At 32.4% G+C, this 14,593-nt stretch overlaps 1 long non-coding RNA gene across 1 annotated transcript; it reads right to left on the bottom strand.

The window, feature by feature from the left end:
* Window positions 1–356: 356 nt before the first annotated feature.
* LOC115446487 lies at window positions 357–13,033 on the bottom strand. Its single transcript, XR_003938924.1, has 3 exons — window positions 12,947–13,033; window positions 12,824–12,872; window positions 357–604 (listed from the first exon to the last, which is right to left on the bottom strand). It is a non-coding gene; the product is annotated as an uncharacterized LOC115446487 (long non-coding RNA).
* Between the last annotated feature and the right edge of the window lie 1,560 nt (window positions 13,034–14,593).

The raw sequence follows: 14,593 nt of genomic DNA, 5'->3' as shown, positions 1-14,593 counted from the left end.
TATTCTATTAAATGTGCGTATAATTTTTAATATCGAATCCCATACATTGCCATCAGAGTATTGTTGGAGAGGTCATAAAGCTAGCGCGTTGGCGAACGCTGACTGTATAAAAGCTACTTTATAATGTCAGCGAGTAACATATGTACGGAGCGACGTTATCGCATCGAGATCGGCGTGTTATCGACAATCGGATCTACTCGTAACCCCGCAGATATCGATACTTCAGACGAATCGATTCATGTGCTACAAGCTTGAATAAATTGTAAAGCATTCATACTTTATGTCGATAGGTACTCTAACATTTTGTTACCAAGAAAAGATAAGGCACATTGTTTTAGATGTATAAAGAAGAAACATCTAGTTTAACGTCTTTAATGATATAAATCACGAGATAAGATTAAATTGTGATTATTTGCGAAACTTACTGTTGGATTGTATGTGTTTTATCTAAAATGTATTCGAGGAATAATATTTGTATATTGGTTTGACTACCTTATATAATTACTTTTTTCCTGTTTCCAAATGATACTTATCCCATGTTGAGAATAATCTTGAAATTTTTCGTATAATAGAACACCGGTCGCATGCGTCGTAGTTTTTATATCTGCAAAGAAAAAGAGCAGAGCGTAACTAAAAAATTTAACATCCTATTAAAGACGAAATGAAAAACATTTACACGATCTCAGCATTAATATAGAAGAAAAATCATGGCTCGATCAGACACTACATCATTCCTAACGAGGAAACTGGTTACTTTTAATTTTGAAACACGCCTATAAATTTAACTCAATACTCGTTACGCCTAACTAAGGTCGCATCGGGAACTAATAAGCTGAGTTTAATTAATTCTCAGTGTAGAGGGCGCCTATGCCGCGCTTGCTATAACGCGCAACGTTATCGCATGTCGAATCAACATCGCGACCTTATCGATACATCGATTCGAACGCGATATACTCTTTGGATCGTGCCACGCACTAGTACAGGCGGCCACGAAATCGAGAAATCAAACTAAAATTGCGAATTCGATAGCAAATCTGATGGAACGATTAATTATATCTATACTTTAGTATAATTAAAGAAGTTTTAAATAAATATTTTGAGGCTTAATTCAATAATCCTTGTAGAAAACACTAATACACTCAATGATACTACTACTACCAGTTAATATCACTTGTTATTTTTGTTTACTTTTCAGAAAGAAAACTTATAGTTTTAATTTTGTAGAGCTATGAAATAAGCCGAGTTCTAAGTAGCTGTACAACTATTCATAATCGGCCCACGCGTGCTACTTAATAAATTTTCTAATAACCAATAAATAACATCATCAAATAAGGCAGTGTATGCATAGAAGTGGTATGCTGTGAACATACAGTCGTAAACTTCGGCAAATATTATTTTTTCCTTCCCACTTATTCTAACATATTACATCGATTTGAAAAAAATATGAAAAATGCAATTTGATAAAAATTGTATCTAAGATATATACTTTGTTTTTCAAATTATTTTTAATACCAGAGACATGAGATAGAGACATTTTAATTATTCCCGCCACCCGGAACTGAAGGGAGCAATATAAATATGCATCCACATAAATACGCGTGTATTGAGTGGTATTTTATAGTATGTCGGAATATATTCGATAGATTTTTAAAATGTTTTGATTTTCTACAGATGGAGATAAGATTCCAATGTCGCGTAAACCTTAAACAAATTACCAAGTTCACCCAACTTATGGGCAGTGTGTATCACGTTCTAACGAGTGAAGAGTAATTTTAATATTTTACTTGGGCAAACTGCACGAGCGGCAAACAAATAATTGTTTCGCGCTACCATCTAGCGCTAATACCATCTCTGTTAACTAGGCGGAAGTTGTCAACGCACCCATTACTTTGACCGCAACAAATTGACTTATTTTACTTAAAGCCTATATCGTTAAATTAATTGCTGCGAAATAGGTGTTATTTATTCTAATTAGATAATTGTAATCAGTATAGCTCGTTTGGTCGTGCGCCAGAAAGCTTTCGATATTAGGTAGATTTTAACAAGTTTGAAAATTGTGTAGCAAGCTTAGAGAAATCATACTATATTATTTAAAATGTTAAATGAATTTCCGTCTTGTCTCTATAGCCTAAATATATAAATTATGCAGACCAATAATAGCTATAGTATTTTATTTGAACGCTTTAATAATGCCTTATTAATAGTGATACAATGAGAATTTAATAAACACATCTCGTATTATATCGTGAATCGCTTCTAAGGAACCTCTTTGTTTATTGTTAGACTTTTAATATAGCAATTTCTATTCAATATTTTCTAACAAGCTTTTTGTCACATTAAACGTGTTATTGTAATTGTGTGGTCTAAGAATGTTAATGAAATGCTTTGAGTGGTTTTAAATGGAATTATGTGATGCAGAATAACAAAAAAATATACATAAAAAAAGCGTAGAAGTGGTGAATGCCATTTAATGTTTATACTAAGGATAATAAGGGCGCGGATGGTTTTATGCAAATCTAGTGGAATTACCTTGTGATATAACGGTAGGGTAATGCGGGAGATTACCGCTGTAAAAGCTGAACAGCCTGTTTTTATAGAACTACAACAAGAGGAAGTATTTCTATTTTATAGCCATCTTTGTGCTCTAGTGGTGTTTAGCGGGTTGTTAGAATATTAGGAAATTTTGCTTAATCTATCTCCAAGTTGTTTATGCTATAGAATAAATAAACATGTGAATTATATAAAATGTATCTGTGATTAAATAAGAAATAATAATAAAGATATATCGATCAGTAAACAAACATATTTTTTTACAAATATATAATATATAAAGCTGAAGAGTTTGTTTCTTTGACGCGGTAATTTTGGGAATTACTGCACCGATTTTGAAATTTTTAGAGAAGTAGAAGAATTTATAGAAAGCTACCCCTGAGTGCTATAGATTACATTTTATCCCAAAAACATTTTCACACGGGCATAGCATTGCTAAATTTTAAATAAATTAATTAGGCGCCTTTTTATTGGTAGTGAAATCAGTTTAAACGGAAATTAACCCAAACAAAATAAATTATGCACACATTGTAGCTTAAAACTATCATGAAAAAGAATAGGAAGTGCTGACACGGTCGGATGGGTTTAATGGTTGATTTAGCAAGTGGTCAATAAGAAACGTGGATCATCAAAAGATAATTGTCACGACAAATCTAGCCAAATGATGCGGAATTGAGATTAACGTGCCTTCCTGAAAGAATTTTGCATTTTGATCCTTATAAATTAATTACATTAGTATTCTTTTTAGATCAAATTAGCTGGTAAAATAATGAAGTGGCTGAATTTATCCATTATAGCGTACTATATGTTTTTTTACTTAACTGTTATTTTTTTAGCCCTGGACGTAAATAGAGGGTTGTTATTAGTATAAGGTGTGTGTCTGTGTATCTGTATGCCTGTTTGTGGCAACGTAGCTCTTAAACAAATTACCGATTTTGAGCGACTTTTTATTTTAAAGCTGATGTGATCGAGATGGTTCTAAATCAACTCTTATTAATTATAGCTAAGAAGCTATAATTCATAAAGATCTATTCAGGCGTTTGAAGATCATCAGTCCATTTCCAATTTTCACAAGTGCGACTGACGTTGACCAATGCGGGATGTTGCGTCCTTTGAAGATTGTCCGAATTATTTTGAAATGCTTTACTTTGGGTGATCACGAAACGGGACCTAACAACGCAACCGTTATAATAAATACATCACGAAGTATGTGATAGTCGTTATTTTAATTTAAGTGTATCACCAATTACATTACTAAATATCACAATAGATCAAATTATCTGGAGCATAGAATCGATAAAGGTAATAACCGAAGTGCATTCAACTGCATTGCCCAATTTATTGCACTAAAATGTAATGATAATGTATTTGTTAGCCTAAAGCAGGGCTATCAATTTCCGCCGTTTGCGCCAAATGCACCAATTCAAAGGTCGGTACGATGAACTGTATCATTAGCGTTGCACCACACCACACCACCGCACCAGCTGGTAATGAAAAACGCCCGCGGCCGACTCTTTGTTATAGAATCTATCTCGTTAAGCAGTTTCATTATTATAACATTGTTTCTGTTGGATTCACTGGTCTTGTTTTTATTTTTATTTAATTTTATTGTATTGTCAAAACTTCATTGTTTGAATCGAGTTTAATTACATGTCGACTTGTACGTGTTGTTCTATCAATGTTTATATTACTATGTTAATTGCATGTTATTTATATATAAGTTTCATTAACAAATAAATTTTAGAATTTCTTTGAAAAGGTTATGTTATTTTTTAATGTTATTGAAAATGTTACGTAAAATCGTATTTAATATCGTCAGCAAGGTTTTTATTTACACAAGTACACAGAAAAAAATCTTTATTCAACCCATATTTATACCCGCAACATCCTTAAACACTGGGAAAGTTAATAAAGTGTAAGATGCATTTCATAAATGAAAACCCAATCTGAACTTTACATCATCAACTTAAAGTTTAAAATAAATGATTTAAACAATGTAATGAGCGACCGCGCCTCTTGCGATGCGTGGATCGTGTCGTGTTTTTTATGGAGCTAAGGTAAGAGACGAATAAGGCAATTTACTACTCAGTACAACTACGATGAAGCTGTTCGGGCGAGCTGAAAAAACCCGCAGACAACGCTGGTATACGGCACGCTAAAAACTTAAATGTATAAGGACCTTGTAGAGATTCTGTGACTTCGTGCTGCCTCGAAGAGATCTATTAAATGTGTTTAATTGATGTGTTTCGTTTCTTTTACTTGTGTTCATTTGCATGGTATTTTAATCGTATAAAGTAGGAAATGCTATAGAATGAAGTATTTAAATTTGCGTTTTACAAGTTTTATCCCGGGATAAATGAATGTGGAATTCTGTTCAATGTTTGTTCAATTTACGTCTGGGGTGTAAGTTGCTGGGATGATGATTGCTACGAAACATAGTGCAAAGAGCGTTATAGTATTTTAGCAATATGTGTTTAGGTGCGATTAATTGTATGAATAAGCCAGCCATAAATAAGCTTGAATGAATGTCATAAATTTCATCTAGCACAAAAATTATTACCATATTAAATTCATACTAATTTGGCGACGCATAAAAGAAAACACTGTTGACTTTTATAGGATCTTAGTGAAACTATTATAAGAACTATATTGCGTCAACAATCAATTTTAATGACCAGTGCTCATTATTCAACTGATTCATTACGCGGTATGCCAGCTATCTTTACGATTGCTATCCTGTACTTAGATTGTACTCATGATTTAAATACCAATCGAAACGGTTATAAATCAACATTATTAAATGCTATATCCGATATTTGATTGACTTGATTAGCTTGATTCTGCATTAAGTTAAACTGTTTTGTATCAGCTCAGGCGAGCTTTCAATTTGAAACAGGATTGCATTGCAATATATTCGCAATTCGAGACAGATTTCACTAATCGAACACTAATACCCGCTATTGTTGACGACTGGCGCTCGGAATGATTTGCCTTGGCACGTCTATTGCTATTAGATGTTGTTTTTTGCGCAGTCATTAGGCATTGCAACGACATTGTCAACTTGTTCCCGCAAAACAGTATTACGGACTTTATAATGTTTTACTCGGCAATAAAATGGCAAAAACTAAGCGATGCTTTAGATATTTTCGATGATAAATAGGTACAGTATAATGCAAATATAATGTCGATTAACGAGAGATAAGGTACTGATGGTAGATACATTTTAGCAACCAGAAGAGTTGGCACGTGAAGTAGTGAGTTATAAAAAATAAGAACTATCCTCAACTTTAACATTTGTGGTCAACGAAGTTTGTGTATTAATTATTATTTTATTTTGCACTTCACCGGTGTTACAGATGTCACCCAACGGGTTTCTCCTTTCAGCATATTCGGCTTTTAACATGAGCACGAAGACACAATTACTGAGGAACATAATTATGGGGACCGTTAATGTAATTGTTCGCGAAGTGTTTTTTTGGTTGCATTGTAGTTATCATCAGATGACATAGTTTATAAAAATTTCAATAAATTTACATAATTATAAGGGACAACAACATCTGTTATATTATTAGCAACTTGTATTGAATAATGACATGTCTTTATATTGAATTAACAACGTTCTGCTTAAGTTTATGACATCCTCCCTAACCTCCTTTCGGTCTTTTTAATAGTTCGCTAATTAGCCCTAACCTCCCTTGATAAGTATTATGTATTATAATCCATATGCTTGTGGGGTAGCTTAGAATATTTAACCTAATTATCAAATCACTCTTGGTGATTAGATTTATTAGTATTGCTTAGATGTATGTTTTTGTACAAGAGAGAAATACTTTATTTATGTTGAAAAAAGATAACAATTAAGTGATCCTTTTTTCTTCGTTTCTTCAAGAATACGTAACGAAACTATTTTGCAAGTATTTTCATTTGCAGGATTTTTTTCAATTGGTAATTTTGGAGTGCAGGTTTAATTAATTTAATTTAGTTTAAGTTTTACATAATGCAAAATCATAATGTGATATTTTGTTAGTTCTTTTGTAATAAAATGATATTATAATGATAAATATTTTTTTATAATATGATACAATTTAATCAAATGTTATTTTCTTTACTTTTTTATGAAATGATTTTATGAAAATTATAAAATTACGTGGGCCAACAATGGTTCCGTTACCTTCTAACAAAAAAATGATTAACATCAATGTTATATTACTTCATTACTGACATTGTATAAATGATAGATATTATATATGTAAGTTAATCCATCATTTTTTTTGCGCATGATGTTATCTATTAATCGTATCGACAGTTAAGGCTGTTGGAGCTACCCGCAATGAATATCAAATTTGTTCAATTTGCAGCGTCAAAGCGCGAGAAGTAACCACGGCGACATCACTGCAAATTTATTCATTGGAAAACCTAGCTCAATCACCACACCGACCATTAAAACCTTACTAACTCACTTTGTAATTGAATAAGTGTATTTACACGAAAATTAATGATTTCTCACTCAATTCTACGGTATACAAATGCAAATGTTATTCGAGTTAATGATTTACACAAATGCATTATCATTCACTTACTGATAGTGATAATATGTAACAGATTAATGTTCGGCTCAAGTTGCAATTGATAACGGTGGGCCAATAGGATATGTCTGGAGAATGTAAGTAAGATAAATGCTGTAGAAATGTTGTATTGATTCAGGGCGTGTATAATCAGGCCACACGCACCCCCGGCTTATACAGTGTATTTCAAAACTACCACGAAATGCAATGTTTAGTTTATTTTCTCAGGTTGCCTATTAATTATTTTACACAGCATTAATTTAAAAAGATGCTGACTTTTTTAAATTAATCAATCAGCCTGTCGCCGTTAACTGCTGAACGTAAGCCTCCTCAATTGCGCGCTACTTCTACCCGCCGCTGTATTCAAGTAGTCGGTCCATCATGCAGCAGGGCGTTATACAGTACGTCTACTTAATCATGGTCTCTACTCCAGCACCTGTCTGCTACTTCGATTGTTCGTCTGTTTGCAAACAATGCAAATGGATAAGCAATACAGATCCTGATTTTTTTCAATCCGAAAATCTTTTATAATTTACAGGGCAATTTTCTTGATCTTGATTTGTCTGACAATAACTATTGGTATATATACGTTACTACTTAATCATAATGACATATAATAGTTATAAAAAAGTTATGTTATATGGAAGCATGTTCTTTAACAAAATTAAAATGATTACGTGTATATTAAAATAAGAATTTTCATTCATTTGAATCCTAAGGCATGATATAGTAATACTCAACTAATAATTCATATAACATTACCTAGCGTCTAGTAAATACCCTAAAAATAGGGTACTAAGGAACGTTTATAGTTTAATGTACAGTTGTCGGCCTTGAGGGATAGGTAGTATAGGAAGAAATAGTTTACAACATTCGCCGTTTTATCTTTGAAACCAGATAAAATAGCTACCTACCCACATTGGTACTAAATCTCTTGAGGTAAGACAGTGACATTAATTTGACTATAAAGTTCGCCATACGTATTCACCGTCTTCCGTCTACTCATAGAGCCACGACTGTAAAGAAGGGTCACCTTTGAAAATTGATCCTTTTGGTTTCACAATTATTATGTTTATTTCCAACTTTCCTTTATGTGAGTGTTAGGATTTTCAATAATTAATGATGAATTTATTTTTCACAGTACTCTTATAAATGTAGGTATAATTTATAAATTTTCACAGAAAATCTATTAGATGAATGTTTAAATAATGCTTTATAATGTATACCAGAAATAATTTTACCGTCGGCTGTGGTTTGCTTTCCGTGCTTAGTTAAAGAAATATTGATATAATCTCACCTTATCTTAGTAGAGACAGATATAAGATTAATCCAGAATGAATATGGATATATCCTGTGCATTAAATATAAAATATATGTGCTATTCTAATTCTATCAAAGTACGGCACATTGACTACTACACTAAATGTAGTGCTAAATATAATGGAGGCCAAGTATAATGGCGATCGATGAGCGAAACTATGTCCCTCAGCGTTGTGACGTCTTTCGAGGACTCCAGAATTATATCCAACTCTCTGGATGTGCACATGAATACAGCGCGCAATTTTATTCACAAAAAAGTCCCTATTGCGGTTTTCAATATTTATTTGATCTCCTTCCATTAGCAAATAATACCTAATACCTTTCCACCAGCCACAAAATATATCCGCTATTGTCACTAGGAAAATAATATCCGGCACAATAATTACTCAATAGAAAAGAGTCCGTTTTGCGCGGAGTGAGCTTTCTGCCGCTATCTGTCTATGTCTCAGTGAAGGTATAATTTCTATTGAATCACGTGTGTCGAGACCATTAAGCTATCTTGCCTGCGCCGGTACAGCATCCGGGCTTCGGGTTTGTTAACACAAACAGTACGCATTGCACGTGAGCTTCTATGATTCGGTCTACAATTATATTATTTATAGACAATTACTTATTTAAACGATAGCGGTTGTGAATCTGATTGTCTATTACTATTTTAGACGGTATTAAGTAGAGTTACAGTTGTTTTTTTTTCGTTTATTGATTTGGGAATGATAATTAGTTACAGCGTAGATGATCATTATCTTGAAGATAGTCCCATTTTTGAGCACCGAAACATAAAAATTATATCATTTGGGTATAATTTATATTAGTTAAGCGTGTTTTGCACCCACAGGCTCAGAAATAGGCCTAAATACTTTAAAAGCAATAATGAACTGCATAATATGTTATTTTATTTTTAAAAAGGGTACAATAATGTTACTCCATTGTACATAATGGTAAGTAAAGTAGGGTTCACGGACTGATAACAGCTAAACCGATGGGAATACATACCGAAAAATTTATAGTAGCTTTATATTTATTTATGCATCATCACATAGCTTTTGAAGCTCAGCTACTTTTATTTCAAATGATACATAATTTCAGTTAGAAACATCCTTTTATATATCACATCTAATTAATCAAGATGTCGCTCTGAAATCTAGCCGTGACTGCCCCAATTAAAATGTTATCGAATATGTACCATAATGAAATGTCGCAGATAGGTAGACAGGACGAGAGTTTCCGCCTTTACGTTACGGCTTTCGAATTTGGTATTGGTTTTATGTCAATTTTACTATATCATTGTCATTTGCAATTATGTCAATTATAAACGCTGTGCGCGGTCATTTTCTACAGAAATCGTTTTACTAAAATTCTATACACCTTGGTTGAAGTCGCCTAATTCTTATTGGCACATACCGAAGACTACACTATATTACATGGTTCCATGAAGAATGCTTTTATATCTTGATTACGTTATAATTAAAAAGTTACATTTAATTACAAGTACATTTCCTATTTCTAACAACTACAATAAAAACATATAGTTAGTTAAAAGGCGTGGTTGGACCGTTTGTAGCCGGCTTTATAATTGGCTTTACTTATTCAATCATCGCCCGCGTAGCCACCGCGCGGCGTATCATTACACATAACCTCACGTTACGCGTTTTTAAGTAATTACCAATAATCATAATACTTGAGAAATTGTTATTAAATGCCATGTGCATGGCATTTACATTTATAAATTCTCTAAAATAATTGTTTAAAATGTGTGTGTAGGGGGTCGTTTGAGTATGTATGGTATCGTACTAATAAGGTATTTTTGTAATAAGGCCACCGCGGTGGGCGTCGTTGGCTAAGAAACCGCAGGTCGCTGGTTCCATTTATGGTTACCACCTTTTCTTTGAAGGGGGATGGCGATTCGGAGATAACGCATAGATGCTAAAATGAGTAATTAATAAAGAAAAATTATGAATTATGAATATAAATTCATAAAGTTGTTAGTGCTATTTAAAAAACTGTTGATAATGTGATGCCGATAGCGGTATTTGGCATAACGTATTTTTAATTAATATTATGAAGTAATTACAAAGTAAAATGAAATATTTCAAACATTGGTCAACCCTGACTCTATTACTACATTAATAAAATACATATGGAAGAAAAATGTACGTATTAGCATTTTTTAAATTTAAAAACATACACCGATAAGTAATTACTGTTAACAGACATAATTATTTATACAGACGAATTGCTCATTTCATCAAGTTTAAAAATAACTGGGTTAGGATCTCTTCGCAAGTAGAGTATACGACCATAAAGTAATATAGAAGTAGAATATATTCCTTCGGCGGTAGGTATAAGCCAAATTCCCAATATATGAATTCCAATAAATAAAGCGTTAAATGTAAATGGAAATATGTCCTTATTAAGTGTGGAAAAGGTGCCATTTTGTTAGTGCAACAATGAGAATGTAATGAAACAATTTGGTGACAATGCACCGATTGCGCGGTAATCGTGAACTATCACCGCTTTATTACAATGTGGTACGAGGGATATGATTGCAGCGATTTTATAAAATCATCGTCTTAGAAGTTTACATAGAGTTCATTTTTAATTAATAATTTATAATTGGGTACCCAATCACGTAGTCGCAATTTTTATTTGTTGAAACAATATTTATGTATATATTGTTTATTAGTCAATGAACTACTTATCCTGCGGAATATGTATAGATCTCCTGGTATATTATTCTGTTGATTTACGCTGTAGGGTATAAATATTAATTTTTCTCTGTATTGTGTTGTCAATTCTGTCTCAAATATATACGGAAGAAGAATAGCGAGCTGATGGGTAATTGTACCATTGTGCCTATTTAGTAAAGGGTTCTATGTGACATTTGCTTAATACTTGGAGTAAGACTGGAGGTCTATTATCTGTTACCATTTAAGCAAAGATGTCGTCCATTGTGCCGGCTGCGAATGTAGTGATTGCGCCAAACACGCACCACGTATTCAGACAAAACACACTTTATGGACATTATTTTCAATAACAATTCATTGAGAATACGGTATATTTAAATTTATCCTGTAAATTATAACTGTAGTCTTGGCTCTGTGAGCTATAGAAATGCAACGTAACAGACGTTTGTTATTGGATGTACTCAATTAATTATAATATAGTTGGTATTGGCTTGGTTCTTGTGAATGTAGTACATTGTAATTTTTATTTTTGTGACCGTGTACAGCCATTTATAAAAGTTCAATTGCAATATTTGCTGTTGAGTATCTTTGAAAATATGAAATTCTGATATATAAACATATTTATAACGTTATATAAAATATAACATGAAATGTATGAGAGTAGTAAGTACCATAAATTAAAAACCACAATTTTTTTAAACTTTCAATCACATCGCAATAATTTAAGTAATTAAAATAAAATAATATTTGTTTACGACTCCGTTTCCTTCCTTGAATAAAGTATAAGCGACGGCTTTCCCTAATCATTATGGCCTGCACGGCTCCTTCGGGAAATTATATATTTTGATAAAACAATTTAATACGAAAATGGTCTGACATCGCTGCAGGGCGCTGGGGACTACAATGGGCTAACAAGAGCTGCTCCTGCAACAATGGACGGCGAAATTCCTCTACAAACTATAATTTCTAACTCGGACTCGGATTCCACCCAATTACTTGCTGAGCACAGTTAGTTGTACCTTGGATTTATTTATACTGATTTCTGGTGATTATGTGTTATTTCGAATGTGTACTTGCGCTACTAAATTTACCAATTCGATATAGAAATTTATTGTCGATTGTCCCACGTGTGTTTTTATATCAAGGCTATGTAAATAGTTATCTTTTTATTTTTAATTTACTGACTATAGATTTCTTTTAAAAACGTATAGATTCGATTGAAAACACGTTAGGTTATACGCAAAATAATCTTGTAATAATAATTATAATGTGTGATGAGAAACAACATTATTGAATCACAAATCATTTAAGATTCATAGAATATTCAATGTGTCGTGCTATTGTTGTAGGACTTGCTGAAAGGGTTGCCCTTTAGAAATACAATAATTTATTGAGAAATAATTGAAATATATTTATTATTTTGTTTGAGTATAATGAATTATAATTTACGATTTAATACGATAAATACGAGAGTAGAGGCAAAATACACAGAATGCAAAAAGCCATATTTGGAATAGTTGACTATTTTGACTATTGTAGGCGTATCATGCAAAAGTTACTCATTAGATTCAAAATCTAATTACTGTTAAACGAATTATAATGCCAGCGTAGCTAGGACAAAAGCTATGATAAATAAATGAGAATAGTAAGTGCATTTTCTGTTACTAAGTATATATTTGCTTTATTTTATGTGGCTTCACTTACATTTTATTAATTTTGACAGCTTCCATTGCCTTGCGGGGTAAGGCGGCAACTGTGAAAAGACAGACAGTGGATTAATTTAATTTAAAATACCTGTTATTCCATTCAAAATGCTTGTAGCATTACATTTTATGTGAATTAATGCTTTTAATTATTGTTGACATTGACTGCTCCTTCTGACAAATTGGCAAGCGGTTTTAAACTGCATATTATTCCAAGAAAAGATTTTTAAAACTTCAATATTTTTTAATTTAGGCCAGCAATAAAATGTAATAGAGGCGACGGGGCGCATTTTCGATGTATAATTTATAATAAAATTACAATAGTACTAATACAAGTACTATTGTTTACAGTTTAATTTCCTTCGTCGATAAAAATCGGAACACAGTAAAGAGTTTTATGGAGTTGGGAACCCTGCGGAGACTGCAGTTCGTGTAAGTTGCCGCCTTCTGACACACTCCTTCATCATTGTTGTTCGTTTTTGCTTCTGCATCTTTGCTGTTTGCTTTTCTTTTATTGAATTTTGAACTCTGCCTCAAGGAGACAATGTGAATTCAACGCTATTGTTAAGTTAGTATTTTTTCGGCCAATGCACGCGTAGGCCGATAGTAAATATGAAACTACACGATTCACATGTATCCAACAGCATGTTTAGCGTTGCAAAATATATGTTTGCTTGTTTAACATTGCGGTAGATGTGAAGTTCGATAGAGATAAATCTTACTTCAAACTTTAACAACAAGGATGCTTTTGTGAGGATTGATTGAACATGTATGAATTAAAAAGTAAATTGAAAAGACCTATTTGTGGACCTACGTAATTCACAACAAATTGTATATATTTTTATTATTTTAGGATTCCGTGTCTCAAAAGGAGGCTTTCTTTGTTGTTCATCTATGTGCATGTCAAGACCCTTTTTATTAAGAATGCCTTTGCATCGAGTTGAAATTTTTAATGAAATACTAAGTTCCAAGGTTTTTTTTTCAGCTGTGAAAAAGAAACAATTTTGTAATTGAATAGGACTAAAAGATATGACCGTTTATGCTGCGTATTAGACGATTTCACAAGGGAATCAAAACCTATAGAGTATAAAATTTAACAAGAAATAATGTAAAGGAAAAAATATGAAATCCGCAAATATTTACTTAAATAACCAAAAAAGCTAGTTTGTTTTTTATTGAAAATAATTATTTACATAAAATTATTCGTACTGTAGCTATAAAATAAAAAAATGTAATAAGTGTCAGAAAAAATAAATATAAAAAAAAGGAATTTTGAATTTATTATGCCTAATGTCATGACTGCTTTTCTTAAGTGGCAATATCACACAGCACACAGAATATGCTCACGTACGCGCCTTATTTGCACTAAACTACAAAATGATAAAAAAATCAGAAAAGTAAAATTGGGGTTTTTGATGAAAATATTCTTTATTCATTAATTATTTTTGGCACAATGTTAGCAATGGTAAAGCCGAATATGTGATTTTATTTATTAACGCAATGAACCTTATACCTAATATGAGACAATGATTAGCTAGTTGGGCTCTCTCGTTCGTCGCTTCTGGCATCAACCCGTTCGTTAGGCTTGTGCGTTATTTTAAATTTATTTATTAAGTGCAACCACATCACGCAAATTAAATAATCATTAGTTCGATGGTACTAATAATACTCTAGACTGATGAGTCTAGAGTATAATGTAAACGTTGATATCACCCTGCGGCGCAGATGATAATACTTTCCCATCTAACGCATAAAATATGTGGTATAAAAC

This window comes from Manduca sexta, chromosome 12, assembly GCF_014839805.1.
Source record: "Manduca sexta isolate Smith_Timp_Sample1 chromosome 12, JHU_Msex_v1.0, whole genome shotgun sequence".
NCBI classification, from domain to species: Eukaryota; Metazoa; Arthropoda; class Insecta; order Lepidoptera; family Sphingidae; genus Manduca; species Manduca sexta.
This window is presented reverse-complemented; position numbering and strand designations above follow the sequence as displayed.